This window comes from Apium graveolens, chromosome 7, assembly GCF_009905375.1.
Source record: "Apium graveolens cultivar Ventura chromosome 7, ASM990537v1, whole genome shotgun sequence".
Lineage (NCBI taxonomy): Eukaryota > Viridiplantae > Streptophyta > Magnoliopsida > Apiales > Apiaceae > Apium > Apium graveolens.
In genome coordinates this window covers 259,069,940-259,086,403 of record NC_133653.1, presented here as the reverse complement: position 1 = coordinate 259,086,403, position 16,464 = coordinate 259,069,940, and the positions used below count along the sequence as shown (strand labels likewise).

At 39.5% G+C, this 16,464-nt stretch overlaps 1 non-coding gene across 1 annotated transcript; it reads right to left on the bottom strand.

Annotated features, from left to right (window-relative positions):
- Positions 1-7,814: 7,814 nt before the first annotated feature.
- LOC141675637 (small nucleolar RNA R71) lies at positions 7,815-7,921 on the bottom strand. The gene has a single exon (XR_012556280.1). It is a non-coding gene; the product is annotated as a small nucleolar RNA R71 (small nucleolar RNA).
- Positions 7,922-16,464: the final 8,543 nt, after the last annotated feature.

The window sequence follows — 16,464 nt, the reverse complement described above, 5'->3', positions numbered from 1 at the left end:
AAACATCAGCTTTGCTGATAATTGCTCGAGACCGTGGAAGGGTTGGCTCAACGAGTTCCTGCACATAAACTGGAATTGGAGCAATATAGAGAGCTGAATCAGTGCTAACAAGACATATATATCAATAGTGGTAGTGATAATCGATATCTCGGTATGAACTGGGGAAAGTTGGCTCTTATTAACAGACTCAAATTTAACTGGGCTTGGATCTCAAAATGGTATCTGTCAGCAGTTCGCATCTGGACCAGATATAAGTCATCAGAAATAGGGTAAAAATGTTTGAGTAGCTGATCAGGTTCAACAATATCCTCTCCCTCTCTCAGGTCAGTATAGGAGTAAGTAGTCGATAGAGTCATAGTAGTAGTAATAGATACATGTAGGGACACTACGGAGTCACCTCAGTTACGAAAGAATAAATTGAACTCTCGGAGTCGGCTAGAACAAGAACCTCAGGGATGGCGGCTCCCACAGGTGCAACCATAAGTGAAGGCTATAAGTCAATGATCTCGGGTGGAGAAAGTGGCAACATTTGAATTGATGAATCCTCAGAGTCGCTATCTATAATCATAATCTCCTCAGAGGGATCACTATCAGAGTCTAGTCTAAATTATACCTGCTCTCTAGGGTAATAAACAGAGGAGTTATCTCGGTCCGTGCTATGGTCTGACATCTGCAAAAATTACATATATAGATATTTATTATACTCTGTCGAATTATATTTTTAGGGGATCACATTCTAAGAATATAACTATTGCTCTGATACCACCTCCGTAATGCCCCTGAATCTACCCTTCCGTGAATCTGGGTCATCACGTCGTTCAGTGCATCAAAGACCTATATTATTAGTACAACATAAGCAAAATACGGAAGTCCATACATAAATACTACAACTCCCCCACAGATCCAAAGATCCGTACATCGTCACTTACATCTCTCCGAACCTTAAACAACATCACTTTTATTTTACTTTTACATAATACTAAACATGAGATAGTAAAGTAGCTTCAGGAAGTATGTCTGATAAGGAGAATCTAACTATCATCACACGTGCTCTGGAGTTTCCCCTTCCCCTTCTTCTGCCGCTTAGAAAGCTCACCACTTTCAGTCTTAACTTCTAAAAATATATGATGATAGCAAGAGTGAGCATTCAAATGCTCAACAAGTTATCTACTTAACCACATGGATCATATATCAACAAAAAATAGAATGAATGATAAAATAAGATAAATCACAAATTCAGATATCAAAATTCAAGTAAAATATTCGACTGGACAATAAATCACACTCATCTCAATGAGACAATCAATCAATAACACTTCAGACCAATCAAGACAAAAGTTTAAGAATACCGGTCGTCCACCCCGATACCCCATCATGCAATCAAATACCATGTCGAAAGTATCGTTCTCCTGCAGTTCATGCCTGGAATGACCGAAGCAATGATTATCCCGAAGCAATGGAATATCGAAAGAAACAAGACCGGCAACCAAAATTCATGACTAAAGTTTGACCAAGATAATAACACCATCAAATCTAGATGAATGTTTTAACCGAATATTAATCTGTATATTATATTTTGCTGACCTGAACAATGGGCCAGTTCTCAAGTTCAAAAAATATGGATAATCCCGAAAGATAGGAATTATCCAAATAGGATTGAATGTGGTTGACCCAGACAATGGATCGAACCTTACTGAATAAAAAGTATAGTCTTCCGGAATAATTGGATAGACTAATTAAGATACAAAAATATGATCGCTCCGGATACCATATTATATGAAATAAAATTGTCTTTATTCTCAAACACTCATTCAGGAATGTAATTCCATATAATTATCTCGACGAAATAATTATACTCTAAAAAATAATCACATTAATCCAGTGAAACAATTTTCTTGATAAGAGTAGGGGAAAAGCAATAACTTGCCTCGATTTCCCGAATTAAGCGCTAAAATAATTCCAGAAGCCTTTTACTCCAGAATCAAATCTCAGAAAAATTTCGAAATAATTTAAGGTTCTATTTTCCATTAAATAAAATAAAATACTATTCTTCGCTAAAATAAAAAAATAATATTGGGTCTCTCTCACTTTAAAACATATTATTGCAAAATAATCTTATTAATAATAATTTAATACTTTAAATCCAATATTTATTTAGATCTCGCTCAAGGTGATTTTAAATATCCGCAAAGGCTTAATTAAACGATGTCACATGCTTCCACTAACTATAATCATTACCATACTTGAATTTTATTCTTACACTCCATCTAATTATCATTTCTCATCATTATAATTTATTATTTACTTTACGCTCCAAATAATCCACTTCGATTATTATTATTTTATTCCTCATTTACCATCTCAACTTATTCCCAATTATAATCTCTAAATTCTTGTATTATTTTATCTTTTATAAATAACCAAGTGATTTGAAAATTATTTATGACAAGATATTCCACTATCTCACGTCACCCTTTTTATTATCCTCCTTTATTATTATCAAAAACCATTTATAATTTTATATAATTTTAATATCTTCAAATTTTCTTCTACTGCATCATCCCGACATCATCACAATTTATCGGCCATGGTGGTCACCGGACGAAAAAGTCACTGGCGGCGACTCACCATCACCGTCACCACTGTCATCCTCTCTCTCTCTCTCTCTCTCTCTCTCTCTCTCTTCCTCCACCTCTTTCTCTCTGCCTCCTTCTCTCTCTCGGCTACCACACTGCCATACCATCTCCACCAGAGCAGTGCGTGGTGGCTCCATCGCAGGAAAAATACATACACACACGCTCTCCACTCATCTCTCAATCTCTATCTCCCAATCTCTCATCCTCTCTCAATCTCTCCCTCTCCTCCCGACATCCGTTCTCGCCCTCGCCACCATCAGAATGGTGGTGGCTTCGTCTCACACACACAACCGCACACCACATACATCATCCTCCCATCTATATTAGTCTCTCCCTCGATCTCACTCTCTCGCTCCATCACTCTATATCTCCGATTAATCACCAAAACACACACAACAGAACACACACCACCAACTCCCCTCTTTCCTTCCCTTTTTCCGATCACCCACCGCCTGCCACCACTGTCGAGACACTATGGCCCTGACCGAGCCCCCTAAAACTCTAGTTCACAAACTGATAAACTATATGATAAACTCTGATAAACTCGACTTCATCATCACCATTGAAACATTACTCAATTAAGTAAAGAAAACCAGTACAGAGCTTTTACACATCTTATGTTTATCGAAGAAGAAGAAAAAATGTTTGTATATTGCTTAACCCCTAAGCTAGCTACCTTACAATTATATATAGAACTAACTAACAGAATATTCTTGTAACTAACTCATCTACACCTGTCAAAATGAGGTGGTGGAGCTGTCAAAGTGAGGTGGTGGTGAGGCTGTACTCCTGTGTGCAGAACTGTATTGTAGTTACTGTGTGGAGCTCGTGCACTAGTGTCTTGAGCTGGTATATTATCAGCTCCAATACCCCCCTCAAGTTAGGATTGGTAGAATCAGACAAGCCTAACTTGGAAAGGAGTAGGTTAAACTGAGGAGAAGGTATGACCTTTGTAAACCAATCAACCAACTGAGCTGTAGTTGGTAAATATGCAAGCTGAATAAGACCATCTAAAACCTTGTCACGAGTAAAGTGGCAATCAATTTCAATGTGTTTGGTCCTTTCGTGAAAGACAGGGTTACGAGCAATGTGAAGAGCAGACTGATTATCACAGTGAAGAGTAACAGGAGTTAAGTTTGAGACATCAAGTTCTTCTAATAAACGAACCATCCAAGTGATTTCAGCAGAAGCACTGGCTAAAGCTCGATATTCAGCTTCAGAAGAAGACCTGGAAATAGTGGATTGTTTCTTGGATTTCCAATTAATTGGAGAATTGCGAAGCATCAAAACAAATCCAGTGACAGATTTTCTAGAATCAGGACATGAAGCCCAGTCACTATCAGAGAAAGCTTGTAGAGCCAATGAAGAAGATGCTTTGAGTAAAATGCCTTGGCTGACAGTGTGAGCAATATATCTGAGAGTGTGATGAAAAGCTTGGAGATGTGAAGATCTTGGTGATTGCATAAACTGACTCAAAACTTGAACAGCAAAAGACAAATCAGGCCTGGTGTTAGTTAATAAATTTAATTTCCCAACTAGTGATCTATAAATTTCAGGATCTGATAGAAAATCACCCTCAGATGCAGAGAGTTCAAGATTAACAGGCAAAGGTGTAACAACCTTCTTAGACACATCAAAACCACAATCTTGTAATAGCTCTCTAGTAAATTTATGCTGAGTAATAACAATGCCATCTGTAAGATAATCAATTTCTAAGCCCAGAAAATAATTCAATTTTCCTCAATCCTTGATACCAAACACTTGGTGCAAATGAGCTTTAAGTGAATCAATTTGAGCTGAATCAGTTCCAGTGAGAATAATATCATCTACATAGACAGCTGCAATGCAAATATGAGAATATGTCTTTTTGATGAAGAGACTATAATCATTCTTAGACTGAACAAAACCTTGTTGAACTAGTTCAACAAGTAACTTAGAGTACCATTCTCTGGAAGCCTAATTAAGTCCATATATTGACTTAATAAGTCTACAAACTTTGTTGAGAGGATTGTGAATACCCTGAGAAACCTTCATATAAATTTCTTCATGCAAATCACCATGCAGAAATGCATTATTCACATCAAGTTGAAATAGAGGCCATTTCTTACTTGCTGCAACAGCCAACAGTGTTCTAATTGTAGCCATCTTAACAACAGGAGAGAATGTTTCCAAATAATCCAAACCATATTTCTGATTAAAACCTTTAGCTACTAATCTAGCTTTACACCTTTCCAATGAACCATCAGCCTTGAGTTTGACCTTATAAACCCACTTAGAACCTATAGCTTTCTTCCCTTTAGGTAAATCAACTAATTCCCAGGTATTATTTTCAATAAGAGCTTGAATTTCCTTATTCATAGCCTCTATCCATAATAGATCACAACAAGCTTCTTTATATGAAGAAGGTTCAACAATATCACAGGATTTAGATAAGGAACCTTGATGTACAGCTGGGAAAGAAGAGTATATAATCAAATTGCACCAATGATCATGGTTTATGGCAGAATGACAATAATAAGATCTAAGATAAGAAGGTGGATTATGAGCTCTTATTGAATGTCTAGGTATAATAGATGATGTTGAATGATTTGAAAGCTCTGACTGATCAGAAATCACTGGCTGATCAGAGGGATGGGACAGACTCAAAAGAATGTTATCATCTACAGAAATATGATCAGAAATAGTAGTGACTTGTGGTAGATAAATGGAATCAGGATAGGAAGATAATGTTGACTGATGATGGAAAGTAAAATGGTTTTCATGAAATATAACATCTCTTGAAATATGTATTATATTGGTTTTTAAATCTAGGAGTTTATATCTTTTTTGAGAAACAGGATATCCAATAAAAACACAAGGTAAAGCTCTGGGGTCAAATTTAGTTCTATGTGCTTTAACAATGCTCATGTAACATAAACAACCAAAAGTTTTGAGTGAACTAAGATCAGGTAGACATTTATAAAGTTTGAAATAGGGAGACTGAAAATCTAGACTTCTTAAAGGCATTCTATGAATCAGGTATGCAGCACATAGAACACATTCACTCCAGAATTTAGCAAGTACCTGATAAGTGGCATTTTATATCACTTAGAACGTCTTATAATAGCTTAAATTGGTGTCTTGAAATCAAGTATTTTGTGTATTTGATGCGTTTTTCTAGTGTTTGTGCATTTCAGGGTATTAGTTGCATTTCGGGGGAGAATTCATCAATAATAAGCCTTGGCATATGTTCAACATTGCAAGTGAGAAGGTAGGAGCAGATTACAGCGAAGAAACGGAGCAAAACAGACCATTTTTCCAGAAGGGGTCTGAGCGCCCGCTCAGCTATGCAGAGCGGCCACGCAGGAAGCTGAGCGCCCGCTCAGCTATGCTGAGCGGCCGCGCAGGGTCGTAAATTCAGAATAATTATTTTAGACTTCTATTTCTGTTTGGCTTCCAACTTCTGAGTAATCTGAGTTTTATTGGACTCCTATATAAGTAGTTTTCAGAGACGTTTCACAAAGGTTGGATCGTAGTAGTAATCAAGGAGTGAAGGAGATAAGGAAGATGACCGTTTTAGCATACTGCAACGAAGAGGAAGCATATATTTTCTTGTGATTCTTTATTTCATTGTAACGTTGGATGATAGTTTTCTTTACTTTGAACCTATTTACTCTTGTGACGTACTCTGGTTTAATATAATTAGTTTAGTTATTATTCTCTTATGTTTAATAATCATGTTTTCATATGAACCCATGATGACGATGAGTGCTATTATGGGCTAATCGTGATCATGGGGTCGTAACGGATTTACTATAGAATTCTTTAGTTAGTTGTTTAATACCTTAGTGTGTGATGATTGTATGATATCTAGTATTGGTTGTGCGAATTCGTCCTATGTGTGTCGCGAACATATAAGATAGGGTGTTAATCTCTTGTGAAGCAACGGTGGATCTTGAGATTTAGAACTTGCCATGCTAGCATAGGTTCATGTAAGATTTTGCATGATTAGTGGGTAACTCTAACCATTTTATTCGCCCTGTGTAATCAAAAGGAATAATTTGTTCTTAAATCGTTATGTTGTCAATTTCTGTAGATATATAGGGACTCAGCATAATTGATGCCTATTCAACTTCTATCTTAGTTGTGGATATTTGGTAGAATGGTATTAGTACAATGAAAGTTGGCTTTTATCAGTTTCGTGTTATTCGATTAATATCATCACTGTTGCATGCTAAGGGTAATAATAATGACTATTGAAGGAAGTAGTAATGAAGTTGTGATCTCTTGAGTGTTTTAATATTATTAATTCGAAGTGTTAATTAAGTGCGTAATTGTAGTAGTTAATTGTAGTTAATAATAGTTAATCAAATCTAAGTGTTATTGTCTTAACATTGAGAAGTAATCATACATTGGTGAGTGAGTTTAATTGAACATAATTAGTTTGAGTCTCTGTGGGAACGAACTAGAAAGTATTCTATATTACTTGCGAACGCGTATACTAGCGTGTATTATTAGCGCGTGATTTCACCCTAACAAGTTTTTGGCGCCGCTGCGGGGACTCGCCGTATTTGTTTAGTTTATGTACTTACCATCATTGGTCATTAGGACTCAGTGATTAAGACGTGTTACTTATTGTTTCCGGTTGTGTTTAATGTACTTTAGCGAGCGTTTATGCAAACTCGTTCTCGTACTCGCAAGAGGACTTTAGATACAGTTGAGGAGACAGACGAAGTTCTTGATATTCCGGAGAAAATAGATTTTGAAGATTCGGATTCAGGAAGTGAGCAGAAAGAGCCAGTAACCATGGGTGATCGTATTGTTCCGGCAGATCCAGCTCTTATGGACTTTTCTCGGCCTAAAATTGAGGACATTTAGTCAAGCATTCTTCATCTGGCTATTCAGGCTAACACTTTTGAAATCAAGCCGGGCACTATTCAGATGGTGCAGAATTCTATTTCTTTTAGAGGTGCTGCGACTGAAGACCCCAACATGCACATAACGAATTTTGTCGAGATCTGCAGTACTTTCAAATATAATGGTGTGACTGATGAGGCTATCAAGCTGAGGCTTTTCCCATTCTCTCTGAGGGATAAAGCTAAAGACTGGTTACATTCTGAACCAGCTGGGTCCATCACTACTTGGCAAGATCTTGCACAAAAGTTTCTCGTGAAGTTTTATCCAATGGCAAAGACTGCTGCTATGAGGAGTGCTCTTACTCAGTTTGCACAGCAACCTACAGAATCTATGTGCGAAGCTTGGGAGCGCTACAAGGAGATGTTGAGAAAGTGTCCATATCATGGAATGTCCGATTGGATGGTGATCACTGGTTTCTATAATGGTTTAGGGGCCCAATCTCGGCCCATGCTCGATGCAGCAGCTGGAGGTGCCTTGTGGGCCAAAAGCTATACTGAGGCTTATAATCTTATTGAGACTATGGCTGCAAATGAGCATCAAAACCCAACTCAAAGGATGATGCCTGGGAAGGTAGCAGGTATTCTGGAAGTCGATGCAGCCACCACTATTGCCGCACAGCTCCAAGCGCTGTCTATGAAGGTCGATTCTCTAGCCACCTATGGAGTCAATCAGATAGCGATGGTCTGTGAGCTTTGTGTAGGTTCTTATGTCACGGGTCAGTGTTCTCTTGTTAACGAATCTGTTCAGTATGTGAACAATTATCAGTGACAGCAGCAGCCTGTGTCAGCTACTTATCATCCTAACAACAGAAATCATCCAAATTTCAGCTGGAGTAATAATCAGAATGCTATTCAGCAACCATATCAGCAAGGTGTGAGTAAGCAGTTCAATCCACCTGGATTCCAGCAACCGCAGCAATATGCTCAAAGGCAATCATATCCTCAACAGGGAGGTGCAGCTGCACCCACTAGTGCTGATTTTGAGGAACTTAAGCTGTTGTGCAAGAGTCAGGCGGTGTCGATCAAGACCTTGGAAAATCAAATTGGTCAAATAGCCAATACAGTGCTCAATCGTCAACCTGGCATACTTCCCAGTGATACTGAAGTGCCAGGAAGGAAGGAAGCTAAAGAGCAAGTCAAAGCTATTACCTTAAGGTCTGGAAAAGTTGCTGATGCTGAAAAAGCAAAAGAAGGAAAAGCTGAAGTTGGAGATGAAGAAGCTAAGCAAAAGGAGAAAGCGGTGGAACCAAGGAAGACTACTGTTGAACACACTCTGCCTGAGGGTAATACAGGGGAGAAACACCTCTATCCTCCACCTCCTTTCCCTAAGATATTACAACAACAAAAGCTGGATAAGCAGTTCGGTAAGTTTCTGGAGGTGTTCAAGAAACTTCACATCAATATACCTTTCGCTGAGGCTCTGGAGCAAATGCCTAGTTATGCGAAGTTTATGAAGAGTATTCTTTTAAGGAAGGTGAAACTGGATGACCTTGAGACCGTTGCTCTAACGGAAGAATGCAATGCTGTGCTGCAACAAAAGTTACCTCCAAAGCTGAAAGATCCAAGTAGCTTCACCATTCCTTGCACCATTGGCAAATTGTCTTTTGACAAGTGCCTTTGTGATTTGGGGGCAAGCATCAATCTGATACCGTTGTCGATCTTTAAAAAGTTGGATTTGCCTGATCCAAAGCCCACCTACATGTCTCTACAATTGGCTGATCGCTCTATTACTTACCAAAGAGGCATAGTGGAGGATGTGTTAGTCAAGGTGGATAACCTCTTCTTTCTTGCAGACTTTGTTATTCTGGATTTCGAGGAAGATAAGAAGATTCCCATAATCTTGGGAAGACCCTTCTTGGCTATAGGCCGTACCTTGATAGATGTGCAGAAAGGTGAACTTATTATGCGGGTGCAGGATCAGGATATGACATTTAATGTATTCAAAGTAATGAAATTCCTTACAGAAGATGAGGAGTGCTTAAAAGTGGATTTGATTGATTCTGGGGTTACTTCAAAACTCGATCATATGCTAATGTATGATGCATTAGAGAAAGCCTTAGTGGGGGATTTTGATAGTGATGACGAGGATGGCAATGAGCAACTACAATATCTTAATGCTTCTCCCTGAAGGCGAAAGCTAGACATGCCGTTTGAATCTCTTGGTACTTTTGACCTCAAAAATGCTGAAGGAAAGCTCAAACCATCTATTGAGGAAGCACCCACCTTGGAGCTTAAGCCATTGCCTGAACACTTGAGGTATACTTTTTTAGGTGATGCATCTACTTTACCTGTTATTATTGCATCTGACCTTTCAGGTAGTGAGGATGACAAGCTCTTAAGGATCTTGAGAGAATTCAAATCGGCTGTTGGATGGACCATAGCAGACATCAAAGGGATCAGCCCTTCATATTGCATGCATAAAATTCTGCTAGAGGAGGGTAGTAAGCCGACTGTTGAGCAACAGCGCAGACTTAATCCTATCATGAAAGAAGTGGTGAAGAAAGAAATTCTGAAGTGGATGGATACAGGAATCATTTATCCTATTTTTGACAGTTCTTGGGTGAGCCCTGTGCAATGTGTACCTAAGAAAGGAGGTATCACTGTGGTAGAAAATGAGAAGAACAAGCTCATCCTCACTCGAATAGTCACAGGATGGAGAGTATGCATGGATTATAGAAAATTAAACAAGGCCACAAGAAAGGATCACTTCCCACTTCCGTTTATTGATCAGATGTTTGACAGGCTAGCTGGTCATGAGTATTATTGTCTTCTGGATGGCTACTCAGGGTATAATCAGATTTGTATTGCACCAAAGGATCAAGAAAAGACTACCTTCACTTGTCCATTTGGCACGTTTGCTTTTCACAGAGTTTCATTTGGGTTATGTGGCGCACCGGCCACTTTTCAGAGATGTATGATGGCTATATTCTCTGACATGATTGGAAATAATGTCGAGGTGTTCATGGACGACTTCTCCGTCTTTGGACATTCGAATGATGAATGTTTAAATAATCTTCGTGCAGTGCTCAAAAGGTGTGTGGAAACTAATTTGGTGCTCAATTGGGAAAAATGTCATTTTATGGTGCGTGACGGCATTATTCTTGGGCATAAGGTCTCTAGCAAGGGTCTTGAGGTGGACAAAGCCAAGGTGGGAGTCATTGAAAATCTTCCACCACCTATTTCTGTGAAAGGAATCCGTAGTTTTCTTGGTCATGCGGGTTTTTATCAGCGTTTCATCAAGGACTTTTCGAAGATATCTAAGCCGTTGTGCAACTTGCTTGAGAAGGATGTGCCTTTCAAATTTGATGATGAATGTTTGTCGGCATTCGAGACTCTTAAGAAGAGTTTGATCACTGCACCAGTTATTACAGCACCTGATTGGACAGAGCCTTTTGAGATGATGTGTTATGCGAGTGATTATGCGATGGGCGCAGTTCTTGGGCAGCGCAAGAATAATCTCTTTCATGTGGTCTGCTATGCTAGCAAGACCTTAAATGGGGCCCAAATGAACTACACCACTTCTGAGAAGGAGCTCTTGGCTATAGTCTTCGGTTTCAAAAAAATTCGATCGTATCGGCTTGGGACAAAAGTAACAGTATTCACTGATCATGCGGCCATTTGTTATTTGGCTTCCAAGAAGGATTCGAAGCCGATACTCATTCGTTGGGTGCTCTTACTACAGGAATTTGAGTTAGAGATCAAGGATCAAAAAGGTACTGAGAATCAAGTAGCTGACCATCTCTCTAGATTGGAGAATCCCGAGTCTACTTCAGATGATAAGACATTGATCAACGAATCTTTTCCGGATGAGCAGTTGTTCGCAGTGCAGGAGGAAGAGCCATGGTTCGCAGATATTATGAATTATCTTGTTAGCAATATAATGCCTCCTAATTTGACCACAGCTCAAAAGAAGAAGTTTCTGCATGAGGTGAAGTGATATATGTGGGATGAACCGTATTTGTTTAGACAGGGAGCTGACCAGATCATCAGGAGATGTATCCCATTCTGTGAGACAGAGGGGATATTACGAGACTGCCACTCCATAGTTTATGGTGGACACTATGGTGGTGAGAATACGGAACCTCGTATTATGTAAGCAGGTTTTTTCTGGCCTACTTTGTTTAAGGATGCTCATCATTTTGTTTTAAGGTGTAATCGTTGCCAAAGAGTGGGAAATCTTACGAGAAAGGATGAGATGCCGTTAAATGTGATGCTTGAAGTCGAGGTCTTTGATGTTTGGGGAATCGATTTCATGGGGCCTTTTGTCTCATCCTGCAATAATCAGTACATCTTGCTGGCAGTCGATTATGTCTCAAAATGGGTAGACGTCAAAGCTCTACCGACAAATGATGCAAAGGCAGTGTTGAACTTTCTTCATAAGTAGATTTTCACAAGGTTTGGAACGCCACGAGTAATTATAAGTGATGAAGGGTCGCATTTCTGCAACCGTAAGTTCACTTCTATAATGCAGTGCTACAATGTGAATCATCGAGTTGCTACTGCCTATCATCCGCAAACAAATGATCAAGCGGAAGTGTCTAACAGAGAGATCAAGCGCATCTTAGAGAAGGTTGTTTGTCCGTCGAGGAAGGATTGGTCTTTAAAGCTCGATGAAGTTGTTTGGGCTTACAAAACAATATACAAAACTCCACTTGGGATGTCCCCGTTTCAACTTGTGTATGGAAAGGGATGTCATTTACCTGCGGAGCTTGAGCATAAGGCCTATTGGGCGTTGAAAAAGTTGAACCTGGATCTGGATGCAGCTGGAAAGAAGTGAATGCTCCAGCTTAATGAACTTGATGAATTTCGACTCCAAGCGTACGAGAACAACAAAATGTACAAGGAAAAGGTGAAAAGGTGGCACGATAGGAAGCTACATCTTAAGTTATTTGTGCTGGGGCAACAAGTTCTCTTATTTAACTCTTGTCTCCGACTTTTTCCTGGGAAGTTGAAATCAAGGTGGTCTGGACCTTTTATTGTCAAAACTGTGTTTCCATATGGAGCGGTGGAGATTTTTGAGAATGATCTGGACCAAGCATTTAAGGTTAATGGTCAGCGTTTGAAGCACTACTATGGAGACACGGCAAACTGGGAAGTGGTTAGTGCCGTTTTATTGTCAACTTGAGGAAAGGTACGCAACGTCAAACTAATGACGAAAAAGAAGTGCTTCGTGGGAGGCAACCCATAATTTGTTGTTACAGGAACCCTTAGAAGTTAATAACCTATCCAAAACCACAAAAAAATCAGAAAAAAAGGAGCCTAGGAAAAAAAATTCTAGAAGCCCCCTGAGCGCCCGCTCAGCTCTGCTGAGCGACTGCTCAGGGCCGACTGGGAGAAATTTTTTTATGTTCAATAAAAAACCAAAAAAATCAAAAAAATAAATATACAAATTACAGGCCATAAATCCACGACCTATTTCCCCATTATCCCATGATTTTAACCTTTAAACCCACTCCTAATCAAATTCTACCCTAATCCATACCCTATATATACATACACCTATCCCATATATCTCCCATACACTTTCAACACTTCAACTATCTCCCAAACACAAAAACACAAATCTCAAGCACTTTTATTCAGATTCGATGGCACCCAAGAGAGCAAGGACTATTGATAGCAGCAACACTGTCCCTACTATTGATTTTTCGAGGGGTACTGTTGTGAGGCCTCGTTTGAATGATAGGGCTGCTGAGGAGGAGTACACTAGGCTTCTGGGGAAGCCAATTTTGAAGGAGAGGGGATTCTTACCGTCGAGGAGGGATGGTGAGTTGTTACCTATGATTGCTGAAAGGGGTGGATAGCTTTTTGTGAGTCACCTGAAGCAGTGCCGATGAGTGTGGTTCGCGAGTTCTATGCGAAGGCGAAGGCCGAGAAGAATGGGTATTCTGTGGTCCGAGGGATGACGGTGGATTATCACCCTGCGGCGATTCGCCGTGTGATTGGGAAGAGACAGAGGAAGCCCACGGAGGAGAACTGGAATGAGAAGACTGCCGAGGATTTTGACTTGGATTTGATTTGTGCTACTCTCTGTAGGCCGGGCACAGTATGGACCTTCAAGACTGGAACTAATGGAGTATCGTCACTTTCCGGCGATCGCGATGAACAGGTATGCCCGTGCATGGAATGCGTTTATTTGTGCTAATATTTTGCCTTCTTTGCATGCACATGAGGTCACAGTTGAGAGAGCACAGTTGTTGTGGGGAATTGTGAATGAGGAGTACTATGTGGACCTTGGTGAGTTCATCTACCAGGGAATTCTGAAGTTTTTGAGGGGAGCTAAGCACATGAACATCCCTTATGCATCTACAGTTACCCAGCTTTGCCGATCGGTGGGAGTTCAGTGGCCATCTCATGAGCAGTTGCAGTTGCCGGCCGCTCCTATTGACTCCGGGACTCTGAATGCGATGCAGGAGTGGACCGGTGGTGAGCCTGAGGAGCATGGACTGGGTTATCTTCTTCTAAGAGGGCGTCCAACACGAGGTGCTACCATGGCGAGGCCAAGGCGTGATGAGGCTGGTTCTTCTAGAGCTCAGGAGGGTGCTGGGATGGCTGATGCCCAGTATAGGAGGCTGTCACGGAGGATGGATGTTATGTACGAGACGCAGAGCAGGTTTGCTCAGGAGCTCACCCTTGCACTACGGACCGCTTTTCGAGGCCTTGGAGCTAACATTCAGTGGCCAGTTTTTGGTGAGGACTCTGCATATCCGCCTCCTGATACACCACCCTTCGAGGGTGATGATGATGATGATCTCTCCGAGTAGGTATACCCTGTGTTCCTTTCTACTACCTTCACTGGGGACAGTGAAGATTTTAAGTTTGGGGGTGGTAGTTAAGGAATATTTTGTGTGTGTCATATAGTTGCATTTTCATGATAGTTTAGTTCATATAGTTGCATAATTTTTGCCATATAGTTTTTTTTTATTTTATAGCTTTATTTGTTTATCATGTCATGTAGCTCATGCATATGCCATGATCCCTTTTGCGCTAATTTACCAATTGATTTGTGATGTCGATGCGAGTGTAGTGATAGCGTTAAAGTGATGTTGAGTCGTGTAGGTTGATATGCTTGCTAGTGTCACTTATATTTTCACTAAGTCTTAGAGAATGCTTAAGGACTAGATGGTTGTTATGGTCTGATTGTTTCCGAGGTTAATCTATTTATTATGCTTAGAATTTTATAGTGGGTTCTTAGTGATAAAGGCATGAAAAGAAAAAAAATGGAGTAAAAAAATGGAATTCTTTGTTAATTATGGCTAGGCGTCAAATGGTTAGTAGCCGGCTTGTATGTTTATGCGAGTAGTCTAGGGTTGAGCAAGATGGAGTGAAACGCACTTGCTCAGAAATTTTGAAAAAAAAAGAGAAAAAAAAAGAAAGAGAAAAAAAATAAAAATAAAAATAAGAAGAAAAAAAGAAAAAAAATAAAGAGTTAATGCATAATTGATCACGAGTGGGCTCTTTGGTATTCGAGTTATTAAGTTCTTAGGGGACTTTGTGCCTAGTGACCTAAGGCTTTTATAGTCTGGGATCCGCTAACCTAACGCTCACTACATAGATGTCATTGTATAAGTCTTTTGTGGACCTCACTCATTGCACGGTCAAATAAGCATTGTTGTTATAAATAAAAAGCATGATCCCGTAATAAGCTCCAGGATTCTTGTAGTGTTATAAGTCACTTTGTGCCTAGAATTTTTATTCTTTGTATAATCATGCGATTGCCTTGATGATACTTGAGTCACGATAATTAATCTAGTTCCGAAGTATATCTGTTAAAGCATCTGCACACACCACGTTTATGGCTGTATGTTAGTTGGTATGATTCGATTGATCTTTATTCGCCTAATTGCATTTGTTGAGATGTCGTAAGTTGGTTGGTTTGGTCGTAGTAAGGGGGATCGATGCATTTCATATAGATTGCATTTATGCATGTTTTTATGATGTTTTTGAGTCTGTGACGCTTGAGGACAAACATCGATTTAAGTTTGGGGGTGTGATAAATGACATTTTATATCACTTAGAATGTCATATAATAGCTTAAATTGGTGTCTTAAAATCAAGTATTTTGTGTATTTGATGCATTTTTCTAGTGTTTGTGCATTTCAGGGTATTAGTTGCATTTCGGGGGAGAATTCATCAATAATAAGCCTTGGCATATGTTCAGCATTGCAAGTGGGAAGGTAGAAGCAGATTACAGTGAAAAAACGAAGCAAAATAGATCATTTTTCCAGAAGGGGTCTGAGCGCCCGCTCAGCTATGCTGAGCGGCCGCACAGGGTCGTAAATTCAGAATAATTATTTTTGACTTCTATTTCTGTTTGGCTTCCAACTTCTGAGTAATCTGAGTTTTATGGGACTCCTATATAAGTAGTTTTCAGAGACGTTTCACAAAGCTTGGATCGTAGTAGTAATCAAGGAGCGAAGGAGATAAGGAAGAAGACCGTTTTAGCACACCGTAACGAAGAGGAAGCATATATTTTCTTGTGATTCTTTATTTCGTTGTAACGTTGGATGCTAGTTTTCCTTACTTTGAACCTATTTACTCTTGTGACGTACTCTGGTTTAATATAATTATTTTAGTTATTATTCTCTTGTGTTTAATTATCATGTTTTCATATGAACCCATGATGACGATGAATGCTATTATGGGCTAATCGTGATCATGGGGTCATAACGGATTTACTATGGAATTCTTTAGTTAGTTGTTTAATACCTTAGTGTGTGATGATTGTATGATATCTAGTATTGGTTGTGCGAATTCGTCTTATGTGCGTCGCGAACATATAAGATAGGGTGTTAATCTCTTGTGAAGTGACGATGGATCTTGAGATTTAGACTTGCCATGCTAGCATAGGTTCATGTAAGATTTTGCATGATTAGTGGGTAACTCTAACCGTTTTATTCGCCCTGTGTAATCAAAAGGAATAATTTGTTCTT